This window comes from Dermacentor andersoni, chromosome 4 (genome assembly GCF_023375885.2).
Source record: "Dermacentor andersoni chromosome 4, qqDerAnde1_hic_scaffold, whole genome shotgun sequence".
In the NCBI taxonomy this organism is placed as follows: Eukaryota; Metazoa; Arthropoda; class Arachnida; order Ixodida; family Ixodidae; genus Dermacentor; species Dermacentor andersoni.
Window position 1 is genome coordinate 123256934 of NC_092817.1, and position 15930 is coordinate 123272863.

Consider the following 15930-nt stretch of genomic DNA (forward strand, 5'->3'; position numbering starts at 1 on the left):
TCGTCCCCCTTCTCCGCCTTTGAAGAGAGCATTGCACCACAGCAAGGCAAGACCGCGGGGAGCCGCCGGGTGTGACATCACCGCACGGGTGCCTACCATTGGCCGAAGGTGGCGTCATCGGAGCGGGCTCTCCCATTGGCCGAACATGACGCGACTTCCAGTGCTCGAAGGGTTTAAAAGAAGCATTCCAGAGAGACCAGAGCATTCCCTGATTCCCTGATTCACCTCTCTCGAACTTCTTGCCGCGGGCCGCAGCGTCCGAGTTGCTGCCGGCCCGTAATGAGTGTGCGACTGTTACTTGACACTCACCTCTCTGTATATAATGTAAAATAAACCTCCCAAGTTTGTTTTCATCCCGACGTCCGTCCCCCAACCCCAACATCTGGTGGCAGCGGTGGGATCGCCTCCGAATGCATCAGCTGGTGGCAGCGCTACGGATCAACCTTCGTCGAGAGAGATCCTAAGGAACCGGGAAGAGCGAAGAAGAGAGAGCCTTCGTCGAAAGAGGTCCGAAGAAACTGGGAGTAGCGAAGAAGAGCGAGCCTTCGACCCAGGGAGTCCGGAGGAACCGGGAGCAGCGGACAAATGAACCGCATGGCAGGGTGCTGCAACCGTAAGTGAGCGCGTGGTTTTTTTTCCTTTTGGTTCGCCAGACTCAAATGTTGTGTGTTCATTTTGATAGTTCTGGGAATCGGGAATTTGTTGCATTGTGTGTTTGCACAAATTAATTAAGGAAAACAGTTCTAACCACCAGTCGAGGCAGCTGCCATGGATCTTAGAAGGTTGACGAGGTTAGACTTGTTGTTGGTGTGCGACGATTTGGGAGTTGAGGCGGACGAACGGATGAAAACGCCAGCTATCATAAAGGCGATTGAAGATAGTGGCAATGATGGCAAAAGCATTGAACTTGCTTGGGAGGTGATACAGGGGCCACGGGAGCGTGAGCGTCGGGAACGTGTGCGTGAGCGTCGTGAAAGTAAGAGTAAGCGTAAGCGTGAAGAGCGCGAGAATGAACAGAAGCGTGAGCTTCAAGAACTTACTCTTTGGCGTGAGCGTCAAGAACGCGAGAATGAACGCGAACGCGAGTATCACGAACGTAAGCAAAAGTACGAGAGAGAGAAGGCAGCACTGATCAAAGAGATACAGTATTGTGATCAGTTAATGGCACAGAGACAACGGCTGTCTGAGAATTCTGTAGGTAGTACACAGAGCGAAAGAATGAGGCAGCATCGAGCGGATTTTCGCCAAAAGCCGACGAGAAGAGTAGTGCCGGTGAGATTGGCTGCAGATTCATAAGTGAAGGGAAAAAGCTAGCTGCTAACGATGCCTTAGTGGCAACAGAGGCCGTGAAAGGCCGCAGGGAGAGCGACGAGGTGCTGTGCCAACAGATGACTGTAGAGACAGCTAGGCCAGCTGCGAACAAATTGGCACAGTTACCGCGCGTGTGCGTCGCGGGTAATGTTAGCGAGGTTGCTAGCGAAGAAAAGGGTACTGCTGACCCGATAGACGCGATCACCCATGTAGAGCCAGATGTGCGTGCAGAAGTGAAGTGCGAACTGGACGATGCAGTTGAGAATAGTTCTCGGGGTGGCGAGCTCCGTAGCTCACGAGAGAACAACTGCATTGTTCAGGGATCGGTGCGGCTCTCCGCCAGTCTAGGTAGCCTAGAGATGGATGATTTAATTAGGAATCATTCGGACTGTGCGCGTGAGACGGCGCTCGATACCGACGGGCTGTGTGCCGATGCACAGCGTGAGCTGGGCAATGTAGTAGAGGGCAGTTCGCAAGAGTGCGAGTTGTCTAACTCGAGTAAAGCCTGCTGCATTGTGCCAGAGTCGGTTGGGCTGTCCGCCAGTCGAGGCAAAGTGAGAGTAGATTTAAATGTAGATCACTCAGACTGTGCGGGTAAGAGACCGATCCGGGCCGACGAAATGTGTACCGGCCAGCACGAGGCACGAGAAGGTGACATGAAAGCGAGTGCAAAGAGAAAGCGCCGTAAAAAGAAGCGCGGTAAAGACCGAAAGACGGTAACTAATGTAGCGCCGCCAAAGATGGCGAGAAACCCAGAAGGGCAGGGCGCGAGGAAAAAGGTGCGGTCCTCACGGACGATGTTGACGCATCCAAAACGTTCGAGCCACCGGTCAAAGGGGGACCGCGAAGCATGTTCTGCACGGACGCGGACAAAGGGCACGGGGCAGTTAAACTCCTCGTCGTTCCGTAGTTCTTTTCAAAGCTCAGCGTGCAGTACGAAGAAGCGCAAGGTGGCAGGACGAGACCAGGTGGGGAGTAGCGACGCGGTCAATCAAGTTTGTGAGGAAAACGGGGCACCAGGGCGCAAATTGGCAGGAGACCGTAACGTCTTGGGGGAGCTGATATTGAGTCAGCCCTTTCGTTGTTCCTCCGTAGCCCGAGTAGCTTTCAAACCGCGACCGCCTCGAGTACGACTCAAAGTAGGAGTCAGACGTAAGCGTTTGGAAAGGGAGGCCGAGAGCCCTTCCGTAGAAATGAAGTGTGTTGTTTTTTATTTTGAGCATCGGAAAGTTTTCGCGATTTGAGACTAGGATTTCTTTCAATATGTAAGGTTTGAGCTTTGTTTGTGTTTTCGTTTGAGAAGCTCGGAGATTTGAAAGATGAGGTTTGTGTAAACATGTAGTCTCGCGATTGTTAGTTAATGAGTAAATAGGCTTTCTTTTTTGTGTGTGTGAGTAACCTGAGGGTCAAGGTTATCGTTGAGAGGCCTATCGTAACGCGCGTGTGTGTTATTTAACCTTCTTTCTTTTTAAGTGTTTTTGAATTTTCTAAGGTTAAGCGCGTAGATTTTCAGTAAGTGCGTGATTTGCACTGAGAAGAGCTCTTAGGTCCATTAGCGCGTGTCCTGCGCGGACGGAAGGAAGCAGAACGTTGATGACTGTGTTGCTCGTGTGTGTTGAGGGCAGCCGTATTCTGACTTCTCTGATAAGTATGCCTGGAACTAGTTATTAGAAGACGCATTATTTTAAGGGTTCTGCGGAGTGTGTAAGTCCCGCAAGTTTAATTGTTCGTTGAAGTCACGTGTCCTAGAGGGACTAAAGGAAGAAACGTGAGTAAGCGAAATGAAAAGTTTGCCTACAACGCAAGTACGCGTTCTGTTTAGTGACCACAAGGCTAGTGCGCTTGTGATTACGTACTTGTGAGGTTGACCAGATTGTTCAGTGGCACCAATACGTGCGATAAGTACGCCACTGCGATAGATTGGAAACATGCTGTTCGTGTAGTTAGGCCACTTAAGTTATGTTCGGCTGTTTTCATTTGTTGTTTGAAACGTCAACGACCCTTTGTTTTGCAACAACAATAGTACTCTGGTCTTGTCGGCATTCGGGGAGAAATGGATAGCGGTTTGGAAGGGTGGTTGGAACTGTTTTGTCAAAATTGGGGAAATAAAGGATCAGGGTTCATTTTGACTCAGTAATAGCCTGGCGAGTCAGGGGTGAAGAGCCTGCGCTTACACGTGGTGCAGCGCTGTGTTGTTTTGTTTGTTTGACGTATGTTCTCCAGGGCCCAGGATCCCGAAGTTCGTCAAACGAGGCTCGACACCATACCCTGCAGGTTCTTTCAGCGTTCCTCATGGCCAGCGAATTGAGTTCACCGGCCATTCAGAACAACCGGGGCGAGGACGAGCTGTTAGATATGGAGCTGTTTCCTGCGCCTACTTCGAATTCCCCCGGACCCCATCGAATCGCAGCACATTCCAGAGGATCGCTCGAGCCAACAAGTTCACGTGCCAACAAGTTCGTACGCCGCCGGTAGCTATTCAATGCTTGAGTTTTCCAGAAAACGAAGGGATAGCCCGGCATTGTTGCAAGGAAAGTGGGTCCCGAAACAAGACGGCTGCGATGTACCGGGAAGGCCCAAGCGTCCCCCTTCTTCACCTTTGAAGAAGGCATTTGCCACCACAGCGGGGCCGTACCACCGGGAGCAGGTGAGCCCTCGGACAATGGAGCCCAATCGTCCCCCTTCTCCGCCTTTGAAGAGAGCATTGCACCACAGCAAGTCAAGACCGCGGGGAGCCGCCGGGTGTGACATCACCGCACGGGTGCCTACCATTGGCCGAAGGTGGCGTCATCGGAGCGGGCTCTCCCATTGGCCGAACATGACGCGACTTCCAGTGCTCGAAGACTTTAAAAGAAGCATTCCAGAGAGACCAGAGCATTCCCTGATTCCCTGATTCACCTCTCTCGAACTTCTTGCCGCGGGCCGCGGCGTCCGAGTTGCTGCCGGCCCGTAATGACTGTACGACTGTTACTTGACTCTCACCTCTCTGTATATAATGTAAAATAAACCTCCCAAGTTTGTTTTCATCCCGACGTCCGTCCCCCAACCCCAACAGTGCCCTCCTGGAGCAGAGCTTGTAAAAAATGCAATCTATCGTCGCGACTAACAAAGTAACCCGCGACTTGTACAACACCAGTCAGAATCTTGCCCCTTCTGAGACAGTGATCACCAAATGGGGCGCCCGTGCCCACTGCCTCACCGCGCGGGAAGTCAGACGGCGGAGCGTTAACAAACTCGACCCTCCTCCGCCATGCCGGCACGCCTAGGGACAAATACACGCTACACGCACAAAGAAACTCCTCCACCGTAGTGCCTAGGCAAAGTCACATATTCAAGGAGCAAATGCCCCCAGATTTTCCATCTCGCACCCGCTCTTACTCGCGCCTGCGCAGAAACGTCGAGCGCCGTGAAAAGGACCACGCCCCGCTGTACCTACTAGCAATTGTAATAACGCCTCCGGGGGCACCCAAGGGGTAGCGGGGGATCAAAGCTGGAAGCAGGGCCAGTCCGGTCGCAGCCAATAATGAGAAATAATGACACGTGGTTTCAATTAGTAAAAAACACGATTAAATATATATAACTACATCCAGCCGCCAACTTGCGACGTTAAGTTCAGCTCTACCGCGTCTTGCGACTTCTGACGGCAAGCCTAGGGACAAACTCTTACAACACGCGCTAAGAAACTCATCCGTAGTGCCTAGGCAGAATCATATATTCAAGGAGCAAAAGTCCCCGCATTTCCTCTCTAGTACCCGGTCTTACCCGCGCATGCGCGCAAACGTCGGGCGCAAGTGCCACGCCCCACTGTACTTACTAGCACTTGTAAACACAGGGTGACCCCAAAATACTGTAACGCGAAAAGACAACAATAACTTCTCAACAAACAACCCAATTGAGGCGCGCTTTTTTTATTCGTAAGCGCATTGAATTCTGCAACACAGTTCACATTTGATTCTCAAAATGTCCACCTTTTTCTTTTATACATGCCTCCAGACGCTTTCGAAATTTTTTTAAAACAGCCTCGATGCCTTCTGGAGTGACTTCGTTCCAGACCTTCTGCACAGCACGTTTCAGTGATTCGATGGATTTGTGCTTGAAAGAACGCGCTTTTTGCTCCAGGATACCCCAAACAGCAAAGTCCAAAGGATTGAGATCAGGGGAATTGGACGGCCAAACATCCTTCCCCCAGAAGCCAGGGAGGTTCGCCTCACACCACTGGATTGTTTTCTTCACTCCGTGGGCAGGTGCCCAGTCTTGCTGTAGTTGCCAGTCAACGTTTTTTGCATTTTCTTCAGCCCAGGGTACAAGGGTGCCCTCCAGGATGAGCTCACGGTAGATCTCCGCATTGGTTTTGACTCCGTTTGGGACAATAACAAGCTTGGTTTTCCGAAGGCCTAAATCCCACCCGAACCCATGATGCCCTTGGGGAAATAGGTTTTCTCCACTTTAACATTTCGAGGAAACCCGACTGGCAGCAATTCTCGATGGTTTTGTGAATTCTAGGCCGGTTCAACACTGAAAATCTTCTCATCTGTGAAGACAACCGTTTGAGGGCTTCGCCGCGGCTTAGCTGCCTCGTTGTGCGGCACTTTTCCAATCTGGAGGCCTTCATGTGGTCCGTAAGCAGCTGGCCTTTTGCTGGTTTGCGCACGTCGAGTCCCAGATCTTCTTTTACAAGTAATACAAGTTTTACAAGTTGCTAACTCCATGCTCGCAGGCGAGTTTTCGCATGCTCCTCAGGCGATTTCGCTTGACTTTCTTGCTGATAGCTAATTTCAGTTCCCTGGTTCTTGCAGTTCAAGGCCTTCCGCTTCGCGGCCGGTCCTTTATACCTCCTGTCTCCTGGAATCGTTCGACGACGCGATGCATCTGGACTCGGTGCAATTTACGCATATTTGCAATTTTCGGAATAGGCATCCCCAGCCTGTGATGGGCAACAATAGAGTGCCACAAATATTCAGAGACCATTTTTCCAGGAAGATATTGCACCAATGGCAGTAAAAGTAGTAGTTCTGTTTTAGAAAAACGCAAGTGACATGAAAAAATCAGTGTTGATGGTCAAAAATGCAAACAGTATTAAATAACATGAAATTCAACGCACGTTACAGTATTTTTCGGTCACCCTGTACGCCACTGTGAACAACGCACCGACGCCACAAAGAACAACATTGCATACCCCCCCCCCCCCTCAGCACATGTAGTGGTGGTTTTGCAAGAGCATCATTGATAAATTAACCCTAATTCACCTTAACACCAAGGATCGTGGGTTCGGCTCGCACCAAAAATCGAGGCTTCGAATGTCTTAGTTAGCTTTCTCAAGTAACTGCTGCTAATTAACTTCAGATTAATTAACACCAATGGTGGTGGGCTAGACTGCCGTAATGAACTTTATCTTAATTAAACCTGCCTATTACGTTCGCAATCGAACATGATACGCGAACGATGATGATTGATAAGGATAAGGATGAAAGAACCCGCACGATAAATGGCGGTGACTGGGCCAAGATAACGTTTGTTGCTCTGATGAGCGTTAATATAGCCGTTGTGCGAGACAGAGAGGGAGGCTGGGGCTTAGAAACAGCGGCGATAATAGCTGCCGTATGCTGGCGTGGCGTCATACAGATATAGCATCTCGTTCACCCTATGGTACATAGCGGTCTGGGGGTTTTCGTGTGTGGCCCGACCGGCGGAGAGTTGGCGTCGGGGTGCTCGCGTGTCGGCCTCGCTTATTTCCGGCCCTTGTCCTGGTGTCAAAAATACTTGATGGCTGGTGGTTGCTTCTTGGCGCTCAGGGTCACAGGCTCCGTTCTGGACCATCGGCGTTCGCCATGCGAGGGCCGTACGATGACGTGATTCGGGCTGAGATACATGGCTCGCCTCACCCTAAGTTCTTTACCCAGACTGGTTCCTCCGGCTGCAGCACACCGAGAGCGGGTCGGTCAACTGGAGACTGTGGGGCGGGAGGATCCGGTGCCGCCACTGCGTTGTTCAGCCTGGAACGGAGCTCGTAGCCCATTAGGAATTTCGCTGGTGTACTGCTCCCGGCCAGCGGCGTTCTTCGGTACCTCTGCAGAATCCTTTCCGAGCGTGTTTTCAACGACCCAAGGACATTCTTCTCCAAAAATGTTTAACAGTACGCATGGCGCGTTCCGAGAGCCCGTTCCACTGCGGACGATACGGTGCTCTCCGGAGATGTACTATGTTATTCAGCTTCGTAAACTCCTGAAATTCAGCACTTGCAAATTGTGAGCCATTATCAGATATGCAAGCGTCCGGGGCAATACGAACGTGCCGAACAAGGTGAGCAGGGCTTCTATGCTGGCGTGCGTTGTGGAGCTTTTCAAGGGTACTGCTTCGATCCATTTACTGTGTAAATCCACAACGATCAGTAGCATATGTCCATCAACCGGCCCCGCAAAGTCGATATGCAGCCTCGACCAACGCTCGCTCATTTCTGGCCATGCGACCGAGGATTTCTCGGGGGGCATAAGCGCAGCTAGTACGCAACTGGGACGGGACCTAACCATGTTCTCAATCTCGTTATCGATCCGGGGATACCACAGCAGGGTGCGGCCTATCTGCTTCATTGAGCAAATACCTTGATGAGTATCATGCAGCAGGCGTAACATTGCCGCTCTTGCTCTTTTGGGCACGATTACACGATGGCCCCAGTATATAGACTCATGACTCCAAGTTATCTCAGCCTTCCGGTTGAAGTATGGCCGCAAATGGAGGTCCTCGGGTCCCAAGTTTCTTGGCCATCCTGCCCGCACCCATTTTTGTACCTTTGCTAAATCCTCATCGTGCGACATGAGAGCGACCAGTTGCTTCGCGGACATAACACCGTCATTAAGGCTTTCCGTGAGCAAGACGTACGCACCATCCTCGGTTTTTTCCAGGGTCTCCGGCTGAGACGTTGTGGACGTCGGGAGTCGGCTAAGGGCATGTGCTGGTACATTGTCCTTCCCTATAGCTGGTGTTTCATTACGTATAGTCATATGCACTCAGCAGCACAGCCCATCGCTGGATTCGGGCAGCGGCCATCTCTGGTACAGCCCTATCTGGAGGAAAAAGTTCCACAAGCTGCTTATGGTCAGCCAGCAGTGGTAATAGCTTACCGAGTAGATATTATCGGAATTTCGAGACCGCGAATATTAGAGCCAGGGCTTCACGCCAGCTGTGAATAATTGTTCTCGGGTTCCCTCACTACACGAAAGCGACACCCTATGGGCCGACACACTCCGTCCCCGACATATTGAGAAAGTACTGCACCGATCCCTCCGGAGAAGCATCGCATTCCAGGACAATAGCCTTGCGTGGGTCAAAATGCGCCAGGAAATTCGCAGACTTGAGGAGGTCCTTGACCTTGCTGAACGCCTGTTCTTGACTCTCACGCCACTCCCACTTAGCTTCCTTGCGTAGCAGAGGCGCCATACAGAGGCGCCTTGGCCGATAGTGTGTTACTATGCTTAGGTACGACCTTCATTCTGCGAGGTTCCGCGGCAACTGCATCTGAAAAATGGCATCCACGCTTTCCAACTTTGGCTGATGTCCCTGAGCACTAAGTTGGTGTCCTAGGAAATCCACCTCGGCTTAACGGAACTTGCACTTGTCCGCATTTAAGCGCACGCCATAATCCCGAAAACGCTGCAATACTACGCGCAGTGTGGTGCAGTCATTGTGTTCATCTGCGATGATGACGTCGTCTAAGTAGACCTGAACCCCAGGGAGTCCTTATGTTCTCCATGTGTCGTTTGAGCACTGCAGGCGTGGAAGCCACTCCAAACAGCAGGCGAGTGGAGCTAAACAGTCCCTTATGTGTGTTTACGGTCGTAAGTAGCACGGCTTCCTCGTCCAACGGTAGCCGATTGTAAGCCTCGCGCAAGTCTATCATGGTGAAAGCCTGGCCACCGTTCAACGTTGTCAGGACATATTCCACACCTGGCAATGGATTTTGCTCAGTGTGACACGCTTTATTTACCTTGAGTTTAAAATCGCCGCAGAGGCGAATGCGGCCGTTACGCTTCACTACCGACACCACCGGTGTGGCCCACTTAGAATGAGGCCCAGGGACAATAATGCCCAAGGCCAAAAGGACTCTCAGGGATCCGTCCGTCGACTGGCTTCCACACGAAACCTTGAGCTAGAGCTGTCCACGCACGGGAAGCATTCCTATGAATCAAGTCAGTTTCAATGGCGAACCACGCAGCTTGGGCGACACTGTTTTGTTCATAGGTGGGCCACGTGATGACCGACACCGGTGACCCTGTATCGACCTGCACGTCCACTGGAACGCCCGCACAATTCAGTGTGCGCACAAGGGGTTGCGTGATGCCGACGTGGCTGACATGACTGTCCACTGCCTCCAGTGCGAATATACCTTCCGTGCCTAAAGCGGTGCCCTCCTCTGGAGCCCTTTCACTCCGCAGCGGGTGCACGAAATAATCCGTGGTTGATTTCTTGGGCGATAAGACTGGCCTCCCATCGCATGTACGCTTCCCTCGGCGGCGTGGCTCATTATCTGTTGCGCGCTCGCTTCTGCCATTTCGGCTGATAACCCGTTTTATTCTGCTTCACTCCTCGTCAGCTGCGGCTTCGCAAGCAACTGCTGATGCACTCCTGCGTTTGCAGGCCACAGACAATGCGATCTTGTAGCATTCTGTCCAACGTTGAGCCAAAATGGCATGTGTCCGCTATCTGACGAATGGCAACTATGAAATCTTTGACAGGGTCGCCTGGCAGCTCGTCGCGTGTAAAATACTTGTAAGGCTGTGCTATAGTGAGGAGAAGTGCTGCTGCAACAAAACTACCACTTGGGCGTATGAGAGTTCGTTCACATTGACTGGCGCGCATCGACCACTAACAACATCCACGGTGTGGGTTTTCAGCGCTGCAACCAACAGGGCCCGCTTCTTCTTGTCGTCCGTGACGCCATTTCCTTCAAAGAAGGCCTCCAGTCGAACTTGGTAAGCTGGCTAATTGTCGCTCTTCTCGTCAAGCTGCGGCGGGCTGGCATGCATATCCTTCCGTGGTGGCGAAGGCAGTGGTGTACTAAGAGGGCGGCCCATTCTCGTCCCATCCTTGTCACTTAAAGAACACGCACGATACACGGCGGTGGCTGGGCCAAGACAACGTGTATTGCTCTGATGCGGGCTAATATAGGGGTTGTGCGAGACAGTTAGAGAGGAAGGGTGGGGAGGAGGAACAGCGGCGATAATACATGCCGTGTGCTGGCGTGACGTCATACAGATATAGCAATACTGGTTGGATCAAGTTCCATAACATTGACAATGACACCGGGCTGCGTGGAGATGACCAAGTGGCACAATGCTTACGCATACTTGGACAACTGCAAGCGGAGTTTCTGCGTGCATTTTTAAGCACTTGAACACTTGTTTGCACACGGCAACATAATATGCAGTCTTTATCCGCGTTTACATGAATACTGTAGAAGCGTATCGCATTAATATATCGCATATACTCATACGCCACCATTTACATGACTGGGCACTTTCCTGTTCAGCAAAATAACGACACCTAGTGTCATATTTGAAAGTTAGTCCTTTCACTTTCTATAAGCCTGATTTTGCTGTCGTGTTGTGAAATGAACACTAAAGTAGCTGTAGAAGGTCGGCTACACTCCACCAGTTTCTCCTTTATTCCACGTGGACAAGTTTACACGTCGTTGATGTTGCGGACCGCCCGATATTGCATCAGGATACAATATTTTCACAATGTGTTCGCAACTGTTGCCATGTCCCGTGGTAACCGATCGTGGCTCTCTCGGCTTCTATCTCTTCAAGGTAAACCTGGCTGCATTAATGCCGCAAATAAAATAACTCGGCAATGTAAATCTCAAGAAGACACTTTTTCAACACGCGTAATCTCAGGGTGTCAACCAAGTTAACACTTGTAAATTCCCTGAGTTTTCCAGGTTTTCCCTGAGCACCTTTGCAAGATTCCCTGAATGAGCCAGCACTTTGTTTTATGTCAAGACAAGCTGACACCATGTTGCTTGATGCTGTCACTCTCTAGTACGCATCACTATAACGACAGTTGCACCATTTGGGGTGTATATTTGCCACAGAACAATAATCGTAATCTGTCTTGTCCGCATTTCCTTTCTTTAACGCGGCGAGCCCGGTACGTTCCAGTAATGAACGGCATGCGCGTTATCAGCATGACATAGCATTCCCGACAGGAAAGTAACGACCGCGCCGTTTTCAAGAAAGGAAATGCGGGCAAGGCAGATGACGATTATTGTTAGGTGGCAAATATACACTCCAAAGGGGGTAAAATTTACTTAGAGTGATGTTGAAAAAAATTACCGACGATTACGTTACTTCCTAATGCGAAATTTGAGCGCAGCAAATAAGCTGTTTCACCTTTTCGATAGATTGAGGCAAAGAAATCGAGCAACACATGTATGCGCTATCACAGAATTTTTTTTTTATTTTTCACACGTATTCCTTTAACAAAGACTCCACTAACAGTTCTTGACAGTCATGAAGGAAGCTTTGTGGTCGGAGAAATAGACTGATATATGTTCGACTTGGTACACCAATGCTTGATTCTCAAAGACGAGATCTATACAAGTGCCTCGCGAGGTTGTCACAGCCGTGGGACGCGTTACGAGCGAGAGGAACGGGATGTTCTCCCGCATAAGTGTTAGGAAATTGCTGTTTGTCTTTATGTCAACATTAAAGTCCCCCACTACTAACATCGGTGTGGATCGATGGACGGTTAATGCGAGTTGCAGGAAGTGCACGACGTCTTTCGTGAGTGCGGTAGGGGCGAAGTAGGCAGCTACTACCAGCAAGATAATTTCGCAGTGGCGAACGGCAGCGGCAATTTCGGCTCGGGCGGTGCACATATACAGATCCGCCGCCACCGATCTGGCTCTCTGATTGCCACCGCACAGGGCGAACGGCAGCGGCAATTTCGGCTCGGGCGGTGCACATATACAGATCCGCCGCCACCGATCTGGCTCTCTGATTGCCACCGCACAGGGGTTGCATTGGAGGAGGAGCGAAGAAAGGAATTAAGTTCGAGCCGGCGCTTTGACAACCGGAGACTCGCAGGAAGAGGGGGGAGGGGGGCGGCGTGTACACCCAGCGGCAAACGATGGGGGCAGAAGCGCGCGCAGCAAGCGGACAACACGATAAAGGGAGGAGGGAAGAGATAGCAGCGACTGACTGATGCCGCTGACGCCGATAGTGAGTCAACCCCAGCTGCGGAGTTGGTTTCAGGGACAACGCCGCCGATGCCGACACAAACAATATGATACCCTCGCTTCCGCAGCGCTAAGAACCAGGTCTAGCCGTGGGAAGGTGGTCACGTATTCGTCGACGTGCCGGGGCCTACGTGAAATAACCGGCGCGTCGGCAACTGAAGAGCACCCTATCCGCCACACAAGAACAGGGGGGGGGGACCCTTTCCTCCTCTTTCTGCATGGCGGCGACGGTGTTCTATGCAGTCACGTTATCTTGACTCTCTAGCGGCGTCAGCGGCATCCAGCGGTATCAGTCGGTCGCTGCTAGCGCTGGGGGGATGAAAGGGGGGCGGAGCTGGTTACGAGGCCGACGACAACGCCGACGACGACGCGAAACCCAGGAACGGACGCCAAAGAGCTGCGCTCTAAAAAAACTTAATCCAGTTTGAATAGTAAGGAGTAATATCTATTTTATTTAAGAAGAAAACAGAGGGCACAGCGAAAAAACAAATGGTAAAACCCATTCCAAATTGAGTCAAACAATTTAAAATACGAATAAAAAGGAGATGCATATATAGGTAAATATTTTTGAATATGCGCTATTTCTATCAACTGATAGCAAGCTCATCAGTATGAAGCCTGAACTTTGTCACAACTAAGATTCTCTCACAGCAGCTGGAAAGTCAACCTTAACTGTCCTCACATACTCTCAGCCCGTACACAACATTTCAGTGTTGGGTTTTACTGCTTTAAAGAGTTTATGTTGGTTTGAATGAGGGACACCTGCATCTCAACGTCAGCCAACACTGTTTTTCGAGCTCAAGCGCCTTCAAAGAGGCGGCGGCACGCTTCCTTTCCCGTTAATTCCTCAGTGCGTCGGTCATTTCTGTTCTCATCCTCCTTCTGCCACGCGTTCACCCCATGGATCATTTGAAGCATCCTCTTGGTCAGTTGTACGGTCAACGTCCGATTTTTCGGACTGCCTAGGGGCCACAAAAACGTCCGAAAAATCGGGAAGTCCGAAAAAAATGCATGCATGTCTTTAAGTGCCCTTAAGGGCTAAAATTGCCGCAGGCACGTCCGAAAAAGCTCTTAAGGCCTACCAGTACACTTATTAAGCATATCGATGCTCTTACTGTGATAGGAGATGGGGGTGCACGCGTGTATAATTAAGGAATACATACTGTGTCCCGTGACAATTGCCCCTTCCCACGCTTGTTACCCTTCACCGCGTAATATTTCTGTACTAAGGCAAAGCTAACTTTCGGAGACTGGCATTACGCAACGCCCTGTGCTCTGCGAGCTTCGAAGCCAATCGCGAGCATTACAAAGGCGGAGTCGGTGCCAATGCTGACAGCGGCGAATTCTTTAAATGAAAAACACAGCACCGCACAGCAAGAAGCTTAATAGCGAACGTAGAAGCAGCTAGGCCTAACGTTGCCGTGGTGGTGGCTACGGCTGCCAGCGGACCTGCGTGCGAAAGTATTCGTTCGAGACGGCGAGATAATCAAAATGGCGGCGGTGGTGGCTTTGATTAATGCTATTTCAGACCTGCAGTCAGGGCAATATACATTGACTATATGGAGTACGTGGTGGTGCCGCAAAGCCGTGCGAATTATCGGGCATGTTCGAAAAATCGGGCGTCCGGAAAATCGGTCGTTAAGTACTCTGGCAATACCTCGTGCCGATGACACGGCGTCGAAGACGATTCGTTGCAATTCCTCTGTTACTGGAGCCAGCTTTAACACGACTTACGTTCCCTTTCCATAAAGTTACAGCTAATTTTCCCTGATAAAAGCACAAATTCCCTGAGTTTTCCCTCAGTAATTCCAGACTATTCAAATTCCCTGAGAATTCCCGGTTGGTAGACACCCTGAATGTACTCACTAGTGACAAATCGCGTGAGGCCTGCTCCGTCAGCTGCCATTTTTGTTTTGATGACCCGCAGTGTGGCAGCGGCGATAACCGGTTGTCGTATCCCCAATCATCATCATCATCATCATCATCATCATCCTGGTTACACCGACTGCAGGGCAAAGGTCTCTCCCATAAAAAGAGAGAGTTGCAAATGAGAGAAAGGTAGGGAAGCATACTTCTCCAACTACCCCGGTCATGTACTAATTGTGGCCATGTTGTCCCTGCAAACTTCTTAATCTCATCCGCCCACCTAACTTTCTGCCGCCCCCTGCTACGCTTCCCTTCCCTTGGAATCCAGTCCCTAACCCTTAATGACCATCGGTTATCTTCGCTCCTCATTACCTGTCCTGCCCATGCCCATTTCTTTTTGTTGATTTCAACTAAGATGTCATTAACCCGCGTTTGTTCCCCCACCCAATCTGCTCTTTTCTTATCCCTTTTCGTATCCACAATGCGTACCCATAATTCAGGACACGATGCGCTTCCGTTTACGTCCGCCGCGGAAATGCGCATTTTTACATCTCAATCTACAGCTGTTTGGCGCATTTGATAAGATACACCTTCCTAGAGAATTACCTCATTTACACGAGACTCGATGCATGCGCTTGAAAGTTGGTACGATACGCTTCTGTCGCATTTATGTAAACGCAGCTAACGGCTCCGTTTACGTGATATACGGTAGAAGCGCATCGCGTTAATTTATTGTATCTCATACACCACCGTTTGCATGAATGCACATTTTCTTGTCCAGAAAACTAACGCCACCTAGTTTCATATTTGAAAGTTAGCGCCCTCACTTGCGAGAATCCTGCTTTTGCTGTCGCGCTCTGAAATGCACCGAAAATATCTGCAAGGTGATGGCTGCATTCGTCAGGTTCTTCGTTTCTCCTCGTGGACAAATTTACGCGACGTTTATTTAAAACGTACCGCACTGTAGGAGCCTACTGAAATTTTCCAGCGTGTCCGCAACTGTCGCCATGTCCAGTGCAAGCCGAGCACTACCGCTTCGGTTCCTTCTCCGCAAAGGAGACCTGTCAGCGTTAATGTCGCGAATAAAGTAAATCACTGATGTTAATGTTATTTAATATTGACGAAGACGTCGCTGTTTCAACGCGCGTAATGTACTCACGAGTGAAACAAGATCGCGTGCGGCCTGGGGCTCTATTCTGGACATTCCGCCATGTTCTTCGATGCGTGACGTAGACGATGCGTACAAGATGGTGCTGATGGCCCCATTATGATTTCGTAACGTCACGCAAACTTCACGTTTTGCCTAAGAAACTGAAATGAAGGCACTGTACTTAAGGTTCTCGCTAAACCAAAACAGTTTTCCTCCGCAGTAAAAATAAAGCAGCTAGCTCAAAGCGCATGATTATTCCGTCGAAAACGCTTCTCGCTTCCGTCGTCTGCTGCGTACAAGCCGTCGTCTGCTTCATTAGCTAGGATGCAGGTTGCCGGGAAACGGAATGAGTCATCGTACGTTGGCGCCA

The 15930-nt window shown here is 50.5% G+C and overlaps 1 protein-coding gene and 1 pseudogene across 1 annotated transcript in view; both read right to left on the bottom strand.

Moving 5' to 3' along the window:
• The window catches only part of LOC126537430 (uncharacterized), a 46439-nt gene that overhangs the window by 14120 nt on the left and 16389 nt on the right, over nt 1–15930 (bottom strand). The window lies entirely within an intron of this gene.
• On the bottom strand, nt 7062–10331 carry LOC140217051 (uncharacterized; annotated as a pseudogene).